The sequence below is a fragment of the Panthera onca genome, chromosome A2 (genome assembly GCF_046562875.1).
Source record: "Panthera onca isolate mPanOnc1 chromosome A2, mPanOnc1 haplotype 2, whole genome shotgun sequence".
NCBI classification, from domain to species: domain Eukaryota; kingdom Metazoa; phylum Chordata; class Mammalia; order Carnivora; family Felidae; genus Panthera; species Panthera onca.
Window position 1 is genome coordinate 136821568 of NC_138340.1, and position 15727 is coordinate 136837294.

The following is a 15727-nucleotide window of genomic DNA, read 5'->3' on the forward strand; positions in this document are numbered from 1 at the left end:
GTAATGTGTCATTTTCTCTGATTGCCTTCGAGGTTTTGTCTTTGTCTTTGGTGTTTAAAGTTTAGATATTATGTGCCTAGGGCTTTTCATTTTTGAGGGGTGGTTTACTTATCCTGACTGGGGTCTCTAATATTCTTGACTCTGTAGTTTAACTTATTGTACAATTTTTTGAAAAATCGCAGTAATTATCTTCTTTAATACTTCTGCCATGTTTTCTCTCTCTTCTCTTACTGAGAACAATTATACATGTGTTAAACTATTTGATATCTCCCACAACTCTCAGATGACGTTTTTGTTTTTTGTTTTTTGTTTTTTGTTTCTGTTTGTGTTTCAGTTTGGGTAGTTTCTGCTCACCTGTCCTCAAGTGCACAGGTTGATTCTTTGTGCCAGGTGTCACAGTGAATCCTTCAGAGATAGTCTTTATATCTGTTACCAGGGGGTTATTTTTCTAGCATTTTAATTTTATTCTTAGTTTCAATTTCCCATTTGTGCTTCCCATCTGTTCATACACTTTTTTTTCTGTCAGTGTCTCTATGTTAATTATAATTATTTTAAATACCCAGTAGTTCTGGTAGTTTTAACAATTGGGCCATATCCAAGTCTGGGTCTGTTAAGTGCTTTTCGTCTCTTAATACTAGGTGATTTTTGTTGTTGTGCTTGTTGTTGTTATTGTTGTGTGTGTTTTCTAGTATTTGGTTGAAACTTAAACATCATATGTTGGATGTAGATGCTGAGGTAATTTTGTATCTCAACCTGAATATAAGAATGGCCTGTTGTCTCATATGGCTTTACTGTGGGGAAATTGAATGGATGTAGTTAGGAGCTGACCTAAATTAGAGTATTGCTGTTATTATGGTTACTTTGGTGAATTACTGGCTTTATAATTTATTTAGTGTCAACCAGTGCATGAGGGAGGGCTGGATTGCTGAAGAGTTTTTTCTTGGTCTGTTCCACCCTCCACTTTAGGGTTTTTCTAATTATTCTGTCAGAGCCTGTCTTCATGCTTTTATCCTCCCCTCAGCAGAAGGTCATTACTGCAATGCTTGCTAGCATGTACAGGGGCAGAGACATCTTCTCTTTTCCTGCCCTAGACTCAGACACAGGCAGTCCCTGAGTCCCTAGTTCTCTGTAATGGGGCTTTCTGTTTCCCTTAATGGTAGGAGTTATCTTGTGGTCTGGACAATAATTTCACGCCCCTTTTTCATTAGTAGAGGGTATGTTAATTCCTTGTCTCTTAGCTGCAGTAGGTCTTGACATTTGTCTTAGGGTATAACAGATTTGTTTCCTTTTTATAGCAACTTAAAGCTTTTATCTCCTGGGAGTAATAATCCAGGAAAGGCTTTTTTCAAGGCCTTATGTTTTTTACAGTAGTGGTCACTCATATCCCACAGTCTGGCATCACTGATGAAGGCTTTATTTGGTACCCACCCAGCCTACATTCTTCCTACTGAACATTCAGTGATTTTCTGTGGAGAAGAGCCTATATTACATCTATATTATTTATATCTATATCTGTCATCTATCTGTTGTATCTATATACATATCTGAATTCTTAACTGCCAGCATGGAGACCTGGTCTTCCTCGTGTGCTTTGCTCTGCATGAGTCTCTTGTCAGTGTACCGCTTTTCTTTAGAGATGCCTGTATTTCCTTAAAATTTAAGCAACTTAGGGATGCCTGGGTGGCTCAATTGGTTAAGTGTCTGATTTCAGCTGAGTTCATGATCTCGTGGTTTGTGGATTCAAGCCCCCCGTCAGGCTCTGTGCTGACAACTCAGAGCCTGGAGCCTGCTTTGGATTCTGTATCTCCCTCCTTGCCCCTCCCCTGCTGGCACTCTGTCTCTCTCTCTCTCTCTCTCAAAAATGAATAAACATTAAAAACATTAAAAAAATTAAGCAAATTAGTTGACTTCCAATCTTTGCTCTCAGGCATTTTTAGGGAAACTTGTTTTGTAGATTATCCAGCTTTTTCTTGTTATACTAGAAGCAATGATACTTCTTATACTCTTCATTTTAAGTGGAAGCAAAAAGTCTGTGCCTGGTTTTAGATAGTATTTTGTCTCTATCTTTCATACTCCACTGCAGCTCTGTATCAGTTCAGTATCACCCAGTGTCTACCCCAAACGCTCAGGAATCCAGTCTTAATTTAGTGTGTGAGAATCCCACTTAATCCAATGAGAATAGTGTATCTATCATCTGACAATTTTAATTTCAGCAAGATTCAAAACTGATTCCCAACTTCATGTCATATCCTTTTCTTTGGTATCTGATTTTGATTATTCCATCATCACAATCTAAATCTACTTAACGGGAAGTTATAGAAATTTTATTTTTAAAAACACATCTTTTGTCTATTCTTTTTTACTCTGCCACACCTAAATTGATGTATTGTGGTCAAGGTTCTCGACCTTCAATTCATTACGACAATCAAATGCTTATCTCTTCTCTAGCTGAAGAAAACAAATTAATCATTTCTCATGGCAGTAGATAGTTTGCCCAGTTCTGTTTTCTGCATGAGCTGTATCATTCTATGTAAGGTGTATGTCATTAAAAGTGAGCCTGAAGACAATGTTAACATTCAGGTCTTTGAAAAGTGTCTGAAGGATAGAACAATGGATGCAAAAGTCATTTAAAATTCACCACCACCTTTAATTAGACTAGTTTAACCTTGCAGGCTCAACAAATGAGCCTAGCTAGATCAAGTGAGGTTTTGTTAGTGTTTCTAATATGATCTTAGATATTAATTTAAGGGCTGTATACAGACTGAGAATTGATGAGGCATGTGATATGGGTGTACTTGTGACTCCAGAGAAACAGTGACTTCTTTAATGAAGAAGAAATGCATAAGAGTTATAGGGGAATCTTTCTCTAGCTTCATGGAGGAATTTAGTATAGATTTGCGTAGACTTTTCCTTGCCTTAATAGTCAGTTACAACATTGAGAGCTAAATTATCTGACATAAGCAAGAAGTTAAGTTCTCATTAGAATAAACATTCACTATAAGCCTATCTATGCTGCTTTGCATTTGATTATCATGCTTATTTTCTCTGATTAAAAATGATTCTGATGTTGAAATTGAATGGAAAGGAAATCTTATAGCAAGGGCATAATATTAGGCAAATGTTAAAACTTCTGTTCTGTAGATGGAGATTACTCTTTCTCAGCAGCATCTAGAAACATGCTGATTTATTGCTAGTTCCAAAAAGAAATCAGAAATGTTTAAAACATGCTAACTTAATCACATAATGTTAAGTGTCTCTGCATTGGTGCTTACAAAAGTACTGCAAAGTCACATTAGGAAGAGATTAAGGCACATTCAATATTCTTCTCTAGTTGGAATTACATTATAATGACATAGTACTTATTTCAGAAATTTCATCAAGGATTGAAAAGTACATTACTGATAATGAAACTTTCTGTGTCCTTGCAAAAATTAGAATTTAGAGTAAAATCTCATTAATTCAGACATCAGTGTTCCAGAATTGGAAGAAATTTAGACAAGTATTAGAATGATGCTTGAACTCATACTATCTATAAAGTGTTTGCTACGCAAATGCATGTTCTAATAATTACTAAACTACTTAAGAATATACAATTCAAGCAACCCCAATTTCTTCAGGAAATCTATAGATTTAGATTATTTTTATCCATTTATTATAGTAGATTCATAAAGACATGTAGTTCATGCTTTTTCTCACCCAATTTTGGAGACAGTTGACCATTTGGTATGATCACATTACAGGTTTTTTTTTTCTTTTGAATATACTACATTTTAGTTTTCTTACCTTGTAGGGTTGTCTTCCAAATTGTTGGCAGTAATTGAGAGTTCATGTAATTAATTTTCATATAAATATGGAATGCTTTGTAGGAATACATGACTTTCCTCTCCCCTGTGTCAAAACCCAATGGCTAACTAAATGTAAAGTTATTAGAATTAGTTTTTGTACAGTCCTTTAAATTTTGTGTGTTATCCTTTGTGGTTGCTTTGCAGTCTTATTCTATACACTTCTATGAGTGCTATTTCTACCGCCTTCATCATAATGGATTCAAGGAGTAAGAAAACAAAGTTTATGGTAGAAAATGATTTACTATGCCTATGTTTCCAGAGTACATTCAGCTACATTGACGTTTCTGGCCTCTCTTCTCACTCACTTAATTATGTAATTGGTGAGTATGGCAAAGGTTCTCCACACATCCCCCCTCTAATTTTTAGTAATAGAACATAAAATATATCTTAAGCATCAATGTGTCCCTCTAAAATTAGACTAAATTTGCCACTTTTCATTGCAGTACTTGTGACTATTTGTGTTTTTACCGATGAGATGGGAAGAGTTGATTGTGTTTTAGGACATCATCTTAAAATGGAGGATGGGCTTTGTTCTTTCAATTGTCTTTGTTGCTAGTTAAGTATAAATGAGATGGTGGTCCTGGCATTACTGCAAATCATATTTTGTGTGGTCATGACTTGTTCAGAATGGAAGCATGACAAGCTAAATAGAGCTATAGCATTCATGGAACACTTGCATGGGGAAACCTGCTATGATGTGGGATCTGTCTTGTTTAGTCATTGTTATTTTGCATTTTTCTGTGACAAACATCCAAACATGAACTAAATGATACTATGACTTTGAGAGAAGTTGCAGGGCATGCTTGTCTCAGCCTTTCCTTTCTCTGTCCCTAATTTGTAGATTTGTCTGCCTACAGAGTGGCTGCATTCGGGACTGCTTTCTCAAGGTTAGTTTGCAGATGTCAGCTGGGTTGAGACCAGGAGTAAATTTATCTGATTATGCATCATAGGACTAGAAAACTAATTTAGCTGCAGATCTAAAAGCAGTTTATGAAAACAGCTTCATCATTAATAAACTTCATATTTTTATCTCCATCTGCCCTGACTCGCTTATCAGCTATGTTGAGATCATTGTAAATTAGTGAACATAATCATATAAATATATATAGTAGTATATAGGTAAATGTTCAACAATTGACTCTTCAGGAAAAACATCCTTGATTCTTAGTGTTTGCTGATTTGGGTGGTTGAAATACCCCTCTCATGGCCAATTTAAAGCTATAAATGTGACATCAGTAAAAAAAAAATTGGGCAGACAATTACATTAGCACTCCATTATTCAGTATTTCTACCATACAAACATAGGAGATATAAATCTCAAAAAGTTATGTAATAGTAACACATGGCAAAATAATCAGGAAATTATAACCCTAGTATGAATTATCTTCATATTTACCATAATTTATTTGATTACAAGTTTATATAATTTAATTTTTAATAATAGTGTATTTAATAAATCTTGTATTTAACAAGAAATTTTCAAAATTTCTGAAGATTATAAACTAGCTTTCAGGAGTCAGTTTACACCGGCTTTCGCACATATGCACAACACTGAAGAATCATATGTACTTTAATTATCATTTTTATGAAAATTCTATTTCTAAATATGATTTGAATGTCATATTCATAATAGCATATTGCACTATTTTACTAATGCTTTGTTTCCATGTTTCAACTTATTTAATGTTAGTCAGGAGCTAATTAATTAATCCCATACACTAGCAAAATGCATAGGTTTTTACATTTCTCTTCTACATGAGCAAAGTAGAATGAGTTTCTCTCTTGAAGTATAATGTTCCTAGTCTTCAGTGATTACCCTTAATAACATCCTAGGGTAATGTCAGATATTTAGCTCTATGAACTGGGTTTCAGGTATGAGTAGGACTAAGATTACAAGCATTAAGTTGTAGTTATTAAAATGCTTAGTTTATTAAGTTACATTGATTCACATTTCAGTTTTTATTAAGCAAGTACTATTACTTCAGTTATTTTTCTAAATCCAGTCTTCATATTTAGTTCAAGTTCCCAGAAGTTGATCACTAAGCTAGTGGGTTTTGCTCCTTTGATGAGGAGTTTTCATACTCAATCCTTTTAATATTATTATAGTGAGGCTCACTTTCCTTATGTGTAAAACACGTGAACAGTGATACACTGAAGTTACCTTGTGGAGATAAATTAGAAGATAGTTGTAAAGCAGCTAGAGTAGTAATTGGCACATACCAAGATGTTTCCATTTGATCATTCCTAATTTTGCTTGACTCTCATAATGCTGAGTTTGCATTCCAGATATGAGAGTTGGGTTTTATTTCAGGAAAGCAGCTTACTTAAGAGAAGATTTAAGAAGTGATACTTTAGACTTGTATCCAAGGAGAACTTAATGTCAGAAGGATAAGGCATCTGGACATCAGGTTATAACAGAAGGAGATAATTGGTAATACAGCAAATAAATTGATTTTTAGATTCCTAGTCTAGAAATTCATGAAAAGATCAAGAGGCCAGTTGTTTGTGGTGCCTAGAGGGGTAAATAGTGGCACTAGAGTTCCCAAATGTTTAGGGTGACTAGCTTTTCCACCTCTTGTCATTAAAAGAAAACAATTTATATCTGACTCTTGGAACAGATATAGACTCTAGAACTATAGAACTTTTAGAACACTGACACATCTATCAGAGAACATGTTTAGATAGTCAACACAAATATAAAAGGGGAGGAATCTACTTGTGAGTGAGGGTATAGAAAATAAGTTAACATCAGAATTCGAAAGTTGACATTTCAAACTGTACTCTTGATTCCTTGACTAACCATATGACTTTTCAGCTGGTATTTAAGGCTTTGTTAAAATATAGATCTGAATTTATTTGTTATAAATATTCCTCTCAAGATCTTAGATCAAAGCTTATGAATAATATATAAATACTTATTTTGGGTATATATTTTATAATATCTGGTTATGTTGTTAGAGTGAACGGTGTCAGTATCATGAGGAAATTGCATTTCATATTTATTAACTTTAATTTAGATGAACTATTGCCCTGTAAATAATTGATTTTACAAAATGGAAAACATTATCAAAGAATTAAGCAGATGCTCAGAGAATGTATTTATTCTCCTGGCAGCTAGCTGCCATTGTCAGTGTGTCATTCAAAGCTGCCAGCCTGCCTCTCAGTGTTGACAGTTGCTAGAGGCCTGGTTTTCAATGATGCCACTTGAGTCTAGTCTAAAAACTATGGAACTGAAACAAAACAAAACAAAATTTTAAAAAAGTTGATTTAGTTTTTCCATTTTATTTGGGTAAATACCCAGTAGTGGAATTACTGGATGTGCCTTGTTTATTGCAGCATTATTTATAATAGCTAAGATATGGAAGCAACCCAAATGTCCATTCATAGATAAATGGATAAAAAAGATGCAGTATATATAAACAATGGAATATTACTAAGCCATAAAAAGAATGAAATCTTGCCATTTTTTGATAACATGGATGGACCTAGAGAGTATTATGCTAAATGAGATAAATAAGACAGATAAAGACAAATACTATATGATTTCACCTATATTTGAAACTTAAAAAACAAAAGGAAACAAATGAACAAAGAAACAAGTGGATCTTAAATACAGAGAACAAACTGGTGGTTGCCAGGAGAGTGGTTGGGTGGAGGAATGGTCAAAGCAAGTGAGGGGATTAGGACATAGAAACTTCCAGTTATAAAACACATAAGTCATGGAAATTAAAAATACAGGATAGGGAGTATAGTCAATAATATTGTAATAATGTTGAATGGTGACAGATTGTAACCATACTCATCTTGGTAAGCACTGAGTATTATACAGAAATGTCAAATCTCAATGCTCTATACCTGAAACAACTATAGCATTGTATGTCAACTATACTTCAATTTAAAAAAAAAAAAGGGTGGGGGAGGTGCCTGGGTGGCTCAGTTAGTTAAGCACTTGACTCTTGATTTTGGCCCAGGTCATGATCTCATGAACCTGGAAATGAGCCCCACATGGGGCTCTGCACTAACAGTGCAGAGCCTGCTTGGGATTCTCTGTCTCCCTCTCTTTCTGCCCCTCCCCCCCGAAAATAAATAAAAATTAAAACAAATTTTAAAAACAAAAATTTTAGAAAAAGTTTGAGGTTCTTGTTGTGGAAGAATTTTAGGGATTCTTTACTAACTGGTAAGTCGATGTGAAGACTTTGTGTTAACTGGTTGGTCTACGTGAAGACCTTGGTGCTTGTTGCTGCCTTAGAGAAGAAATGAAGCATAGAAAGTATCATACACAAAGACAAGTCTAGGATATATGTTTAGGTTTGTAAGCTGATATCTCTAATGGCCTTTGTTTAAAAAGAAACAAATGACCATCCATCCTACTGTTTGGCTTTCTCTCCCTACAAAATTACTGAATTGAATAGCTGGTACAGAAACATTTTCTGCCTAGTAGAGCCAAGGGTTTGGGTTGGATATCAGATATTATTCCCTTTCTTTTATTTGTGCATCTAGGTGTTGCATCTTTCCCATAGAGAGCTTACAGAAGTTGCATATGAAAGCATTCAAGAACAAGATGATTAGTCATTAGCCTGTATATAAGAAAAAAAAATTCTAGCGAAATTTAAGATTTTGTTTACCTTAACATAGGTAAATATACAATTAAAATTAAGTAATGAGTTCATATATGAATACTCACTACCACCTTGGGCCAGTCACCTAAACTAATTTCTGTTTCTTCTTTGGAAAAACAGCAATTATAGCAATACCAAACCAAACAATGAAAAAAACCATGCAAAAAAGAACAAGGTATCATAGTTATCTGGACTTTTCCCATTACACTTCCTAGCTCTCCTTGAATAAAGATACAAATTATCATAAAATTTTCATCATGATTAATAAAGCTATCTCTATACTTTGTCATGTTCTTTATACAGAGTGCTGTTGTTAGGACATCTGCCCTGGCACAAGAAACAGAAAGTATGACAAGGAGGCCAGGACCTCAGGCATGGTGCTGGACCTCCTCACATCATCCCCCACTCCCCAGAGCCCTCGCAACACTTCACTCCTAATGTTGCTGACATCTGTTGACATTTCAGTGTGTCAGAAAGATGTATCCTACCTTCAGATGAGGATACTTATATGTTCTATCTATTGCTGCGTAAAAACTTACTCTACAACATAGGACTTAAAATGACTGTTGTGTTTTCATACCTTATAACTTTGTGGATCATGAATTTGGGGGCTGGTTCAGCTGGATAATACTTTTCCTGTATGTGATATAGACTGAGGACTTGGTAAGATTCAGCCAGCAGATACAATGGTCTGGAATGCTCAAGGTGGTTTCAGACATGTATGTGGTTCCTTGTTTGGGAATGGCCAAAAGGCTGAAGGCACCTAGGATTGTTAAACAGAACATAGCCTCTCATGCAGGGCTATCTCATCATAACTGGACACTTTTGGAACTTCAGAGCTCCCAAAGAGATTGTCTCATGAATCTGGAAGTAGAAGTGGCCTGTATCTTGGGTTCTGGGCATAGGATGTCCCATTTGCTCTTTTCTAATGGCTAAGTAGTTACAGTGCCTTCACAGATACTAGATTAGAGGTAGACCTCTTCTCTCAGTAAGAGTAAACTCAAAGAATTTGTGATCACCTGTCACATTAGGTATTTGTGGGCACTTGTAGATGATATCATGTCTCAAAATGACCATGCCCATTTGAAGTCTTTACCAAAGGGTTCTTTATTAGAAGGAACCATAGGGGTCACTATATGAATATGTTCAAGCTGTTTATGGACAAACATTTCAAACAAGATTATAAGATTAATGGTTCACATGTAACCTTCCATAATCTTTAATCCATCCCTGTTTTTAAACCCTTTTTGGCAATCTCAGATGAACTGATTCTGCTTTTGACTTTATGCATATGGCTATTTCAATTCTGTTGACCTCAGTCTCCTTATGTCATATTTCTTTTTCTGTCTCAGTCTTTGCTATTAACAATTACTCAAAGTCATTAAAATATTAACTAAATGAATGGCTTGTCATTAGGGAATTGGCCTCATTTCCATAGATCAGTAGTTTTCAATTTTTGTGTGCGTCAGAATCATCTGGATGAGAGCTTCTTATAACACACACCAAAGTTTCTTGTTTGGGGTATGTCCCAAGAATAAGCATTTATAATAATTTTCCAAGTGATGCTGATGCTACCAGTATAGGCACGCAACCTGCACTAGGTTATTTGAGCTCTGATTGTTCTCTCTTGGTTACTTTTCTTGATACCTAGCTACAACCTGTATCCCTTCAGATACATCTTCTGCATTGTCCGTAAAAGGGTTGTTCCTATAAAGAATATTAGAGTTTAAATATATGGAAATTTAGATTATTGGGAGATATAGAAAGATTTATCAATAAATAAAATTTTTAACTTTTCATTACTGTTGATTACAAGTGTTCTAATATATCCTGAATAATCAAAAAGAATGCAAATAAACCAGCTAATGAAAATATTTTTTGAAACAGTTTTGTAATATATTTCTGAGGATTCCTGTCAATTTGATTTGCTTGTAGAACATCATTTTGCATTTGGAATACACTTTTACTTTATTGTTTATTAGTTTAATTCTGTGTCTAAATATACAACATATCTGCTTTCAAATTGATCTTCTGGATACTTTAACTTAGTGAAAAGGTCAATATGGTTGTTCTTGTGTCAGTACCACACTATCTTGATTATTATAGCCTTTTATTAGTTTTTGAAGTTAGGAAATAAGACTTGTCCAAATTTTTTCTTTGTCAGAATTGTTTGGTTATTATGTTACTTGAATTGCCATTGCTTGGAATTTTAGTAGATTGTTAGTATGGGGGGAAAAAGTTGAGAATTAGCTAATGATTATGTTAATTCTGTAGATAAATTTTAAGGGTACTTCCATCTTAACTATATTGTCTTCCAATCCATGAGCATGGGATGTCTTTCTATTTATTAAGGTCTTTAATGTTTTTCTGCAATCATAGTTCTCAGAGTAAAGGTTTTTTTCTTAAGTTTTGTTTGTATTTTGTTGGATTTCTTTCTAAGTATGTTATCTTTTTGATGCTATTGTAAATATAATTATTTTCTTAATTTCTCAATTGTTTATTTACAGTATAGAAACAGAATTGATTTTTATTTATTAATCTTACACCTTGTAACATTGCTGAACTTCTTTGTTAGTCTAATATATTTGTAGTGTATCTTTAAGGATTTTCTATATATATCATGCTGCTTGCAAAAAGAGAGATTTTTAATGCTTCCTTTCCAATATGGTTGCCTTTTATTTTATTTTCTTGCCTAATTTCCCTGGCTAGACTCTTCAGTGCAATGTTGAATAGAAGTGATGGGAAAAGACATCTTTGTCTTGCTTTTGATCTTAGGCAAAAACGTTAAGTCATTAAATAAGTTAGTTGCAGATTTTCCTACATTCATTTAATCAAGTTAAGCAGTTTTTCTTCTATTCTGAATTTGTTGAGACTTTCATCACAAAGTGTTGTTGGGTTTTGTCAGATACCTTTTCTGTATATGTTGAAGTGTTCATGTGATTTTGCATTTATTCATTTGATATGCTGCTTTATAGTAACTTATTTCCCAATGTTAAATCAATCTTACATTCCTGGCATAAATGCTTAGCAATATTGTATAACATTTTGTATATATCGTTTTACTGGGTTTTTTTTTTAGGACGTTTGCATTTGTATTTATAAGAGGTATTATATGTAGTTTTCTTGGGATGTCTATCTGGTTTTGATATTACTATTCCCATAGCATGAGTTAGGGGACATTCACTGGTATTTTATTTTTTAAGAGAGGATGTCTCCTCTTTTATTCCTGATTTTAGCAGTTTTACTCATATCTCTTTTTGTCTTGGTTACTATATTACAAGTTTCTTAATGTTGCTGATTCTTTCAGAAAATCAATTTGGTTTTGTTGAATTCTTCTATTACTTTTCCTATTCTTTAATTTATTTCTAATTTAGTCCTTATCGTATATTTTTTCCTCATTTTTTTGGTTTATTTTGCTCTTTTTCTCCAGTGCCTTAAAGTGGAAGATTAGGTTACTGAACTCGAATCTTTCTCTTATTTGATAAAAGCATTTACAGCTATACATTCACCTGTGACCACTGTTTTTATTGCATCCCACACATTTTAGTATATTGTATTTTTTTTCTTTGACTCATTATCTGCTTAGGAGGGTGCTGCCAGTGTTTATTTTCTAATCTTTGAGAATTGCCAGCATTTATTTTTTTAAATTTCATTTTATTGTGGATACCATACTTTGTATTATTGAAATATTAAAAAAAAATTACTGATGCTTCTTATATGGCTAGCTTATGGTCTGTTCTGGAGAATGTTCCATGTGAACTTGAGAAGAATGTTTATTCTGTTGTTTTGGGGTTAAATGTTCTATGTGTTTAGTGCTATTTGGTTCATTATATTGTTCTGTTTACTTGTTGATCTTCTGTTTCATTGTTTCATCAATTATTCAAAGTGGGATACTGAAATCTCCAACTCTCTCTGTTCATTGTCTATTTCTTTCTTTAATTCTGTCAGCTTTGCTTCATGTATTTGGGGAATTTGTTGCTAGGCTCATATATATTTTGTAGATTTTTGTTTTATTTTGTTTGTTTTGTTTTGTTATAGAGAGAGAGAGCATGCAAGTGGGGAAGAGAGGCAGAGGGAGAGAGAGAGAATCTAAGCAGACTCCATGCTCAGCAGGGTGGCTGATCTGGGACTCAATCCCACCACCCTGGGATCATGACCTGAGCAGAAATCAAAAGTCAGATGTTCAACAGACTGAGCCACCCAGGGGCCCCTACTCATATATCTTTTGTAATTGTCCTATATATTTCTGGTGGATTAACCATTTTACAATTATAAAAAGCCCCTCTCTAAAATGCCTTTTTAAGTTTATTTATTTATTTAGAGAGAGACAGAGAGACAGAGGATCTGAAGCAAGCTCTGTGCTGACAGCAGCGAGCCAGATGCAGGACTCAAACTCACAAACTACAAGATCATGACCTGGGCAGAAGTCAGACACTTAGCCAACTGAGCCATCCAGTTATCTCGAAATGCCTTTTTAATGTGGAATGTCACATCTGGACTTAGAATGGATAATCATCTTGTTCCTATACATTTACTAATTTTTCAAATTCTAAGTCTTTTAGGTCAGTGCTGGGTGTGACTACTAGTTCTAAGTAGAAAATCAATTTGTAACATATTTTAAATTTAAAAGCGCCCTTGTTGTAGTTCAACAGGATTCACAAACAAAGATAAACGTTATTTGCGCAGTGTGGTAAATGAAGAGTAGAAGTATCTGTGTGGGACCAAACCACACAAATGAGTGTATGGTTAATTCTGCATCAAGGAGAGGTTTGTTTTAAGAATTGCTTATGATAAGAGGTGCCTGGTTGGCTCAGTCGGTTGGGCATCCAACTTGGGCTTGTGTTATGATCTCACAGTGCATGGGTTTGAGCCCCGCATCAGGCTCTGTGCTGACAGCTCAGAGCCTGGAGCCTGCTTCGGATTCTGTGTCTCCCTCTCTCTCTCTGCTCCTCCCCTTCTGACACTCTGTGTCTCTCTCTCTCTCTCTCTCATAAATAAATAAACATTAAGAAAAGGAATTGCTTATGATAAAAGGGTGAAGATTAATAAGGACTTTAAAGAATACAAATAAAGAATTCCTCAATGGGATGGAATTAGGTAGAGGTTTGTGGGAAAAAATAACGTGTACAATGGCATGGAAGTGAAAATTTAAAAGCACGATCAGGCATAAGGAAGAAAAACTTGACTGAAGTCAAATACTGATGTGGGAAAAACAGTGCAACATAAGGAGGGACAGGATGGAGACTTTCTGGAGTAATTATTCATTTCCACATTTATTGCCTTTATGTGCCTGGTACTGTGAATCTGTCAGGAGAGGAAGCTATGGCTGAGGTGGAGTAGAGAAGTATTGGGAATGTAGATTTCAAGGGTGACACGTCTCATTTAAAAAAAAATTAATTCATCCTTTTGTAATCAAAATGTTTTTATAATCTATGGATGTGTCAGATAACAAACCAATTTATCTTTGATTTTGAGTGACTTCAAGAGTCACACCAATAGTAGCTAGTAATTTCTTTATATAGCAGTGAATAAGAAAGTTGGGACAAATTAGCCATTTATATTTCTAGTTGTTGAAATCAAGAGAGTAGTAAGAAGCTGAAAGTTTCAGGTGAGGAGCTGGACATGAGGAAAGGTGGTACTAACACTCCCCATTTTTCCCCTCATTTGTTATATTTTGTTAGGTGTTACTTTCAATGTAATAGCATCTGTATTTACCTGTTATTTTAGGGAGAATGGAAAGGGATAAAAAGATGGGAGAATGAAGGGTTATGTGTAGAGATTAAGACAGGGAAAATGACAGGATGAGTTCATGGGAACATGATGTTACATCATGGGAGAGAAACTGATGGTCAGGAGTGAAGGAGTACAAGAAGAGTCCAGATGACAGAACACGTCAATAAGGCACAACAGTGTTTTATTCCATTTATTCTTAAACTATATGATGCTGGCATTCTGCCTAAAACTCTTATCCTTCCTCTGGTGTTGGATTCATAGACCATTGATTGCCCTCAAGAGTTTTTTTTTTTTTTAACTTTTTTTAATGTTTATTTATTTTTGAGAGAGAGAGAGAGATAGAGCACGAGCAGGGGAGGGGCAGAGAGAGAGGGAGACACAGAATCAGAAGCAGCCTCCAGACTCTGAGCTGTCAGCACAGAACTCGACACGGGGCTTGAACTCATGAGACTTCAAGCCATGAGATCATGACCTGAGCCAAAGTCAGCCACCTACTCTCCTGAGCCACCCAGGCATCTCAAGAGTTTGAGGGTGTTTTATTATGTGAGAAAATCTAATTATGTATTAGCATATCTAAACCATTTTTAGTTACATTTAAAAAAAATTAAATCCAAGTTAACTTACAGTGTAGTATTGATTTCAGGAATAGAATTTACTGATTCATCACTTACACATATCACCTAGTTCTCATCCCAACAAGTGCCCTCCTCAATGCCCCTCACCCATTTAGCTCATACCCCTACTCAGTACTCTGCCAGCAAGATCTGAACCATTTTGAACCATTCATGTATATTGATAACTAAGTGAATTTACTTTCAATTTTAATATATTTAATTAACATAATAAGGTGAATTGTTTGAAAAGTAAACAAAGGACCACATAGAATTATATACAAGTATCTTTCTTATTTCAAAATTGTTGTATTTTCTGAGCTTTAGGATTAAATTAAAGCTATTTTGATTATTAAAGTTGAGATAATTATATGTGCACATTATTAACACAGAGACCATGTATTGACTGTTTCTATGTGGGACTCTAAATTCTAACTTTTAAAATCATTAATTAGTAATCCTATAAGTATTTACTGTGTGCTGACTCTGTGCCATTCACAATTGAGATAGAAGAGAGTCAGCAGTGGACAAGACAGAAAAAGTCTCTGCTTTTATGTAACTTAACTTTTATTAAGGAAAACAGTCCAGAGTAAATAAATCCATGAACAGGGAAATATCAAACAGCAAGTAGCATGAGATAATAAACAGGGAGTATCTGGAATGCCTTTTCATAAGGCTGGCAATAGAATGTCTCACTGAGGTGGAGTTTGAATGAAACCTGACAGGTCTGAAAGAACAGGCAGTATGAAGATCTGGGGTAGGAACTTCCTAGGAGACAGAACAGGAGCAAAGCAGTTTTAAGGGAACTAACACAAGACCAGTGTGGCAAGAGTCAAATGGTCAGAATTGTAGTACATGGAACAGAGACTTGAGAAGGGTTTATGCCAGAGAATCACGGATTCTGTTTAAGAATTTTCTC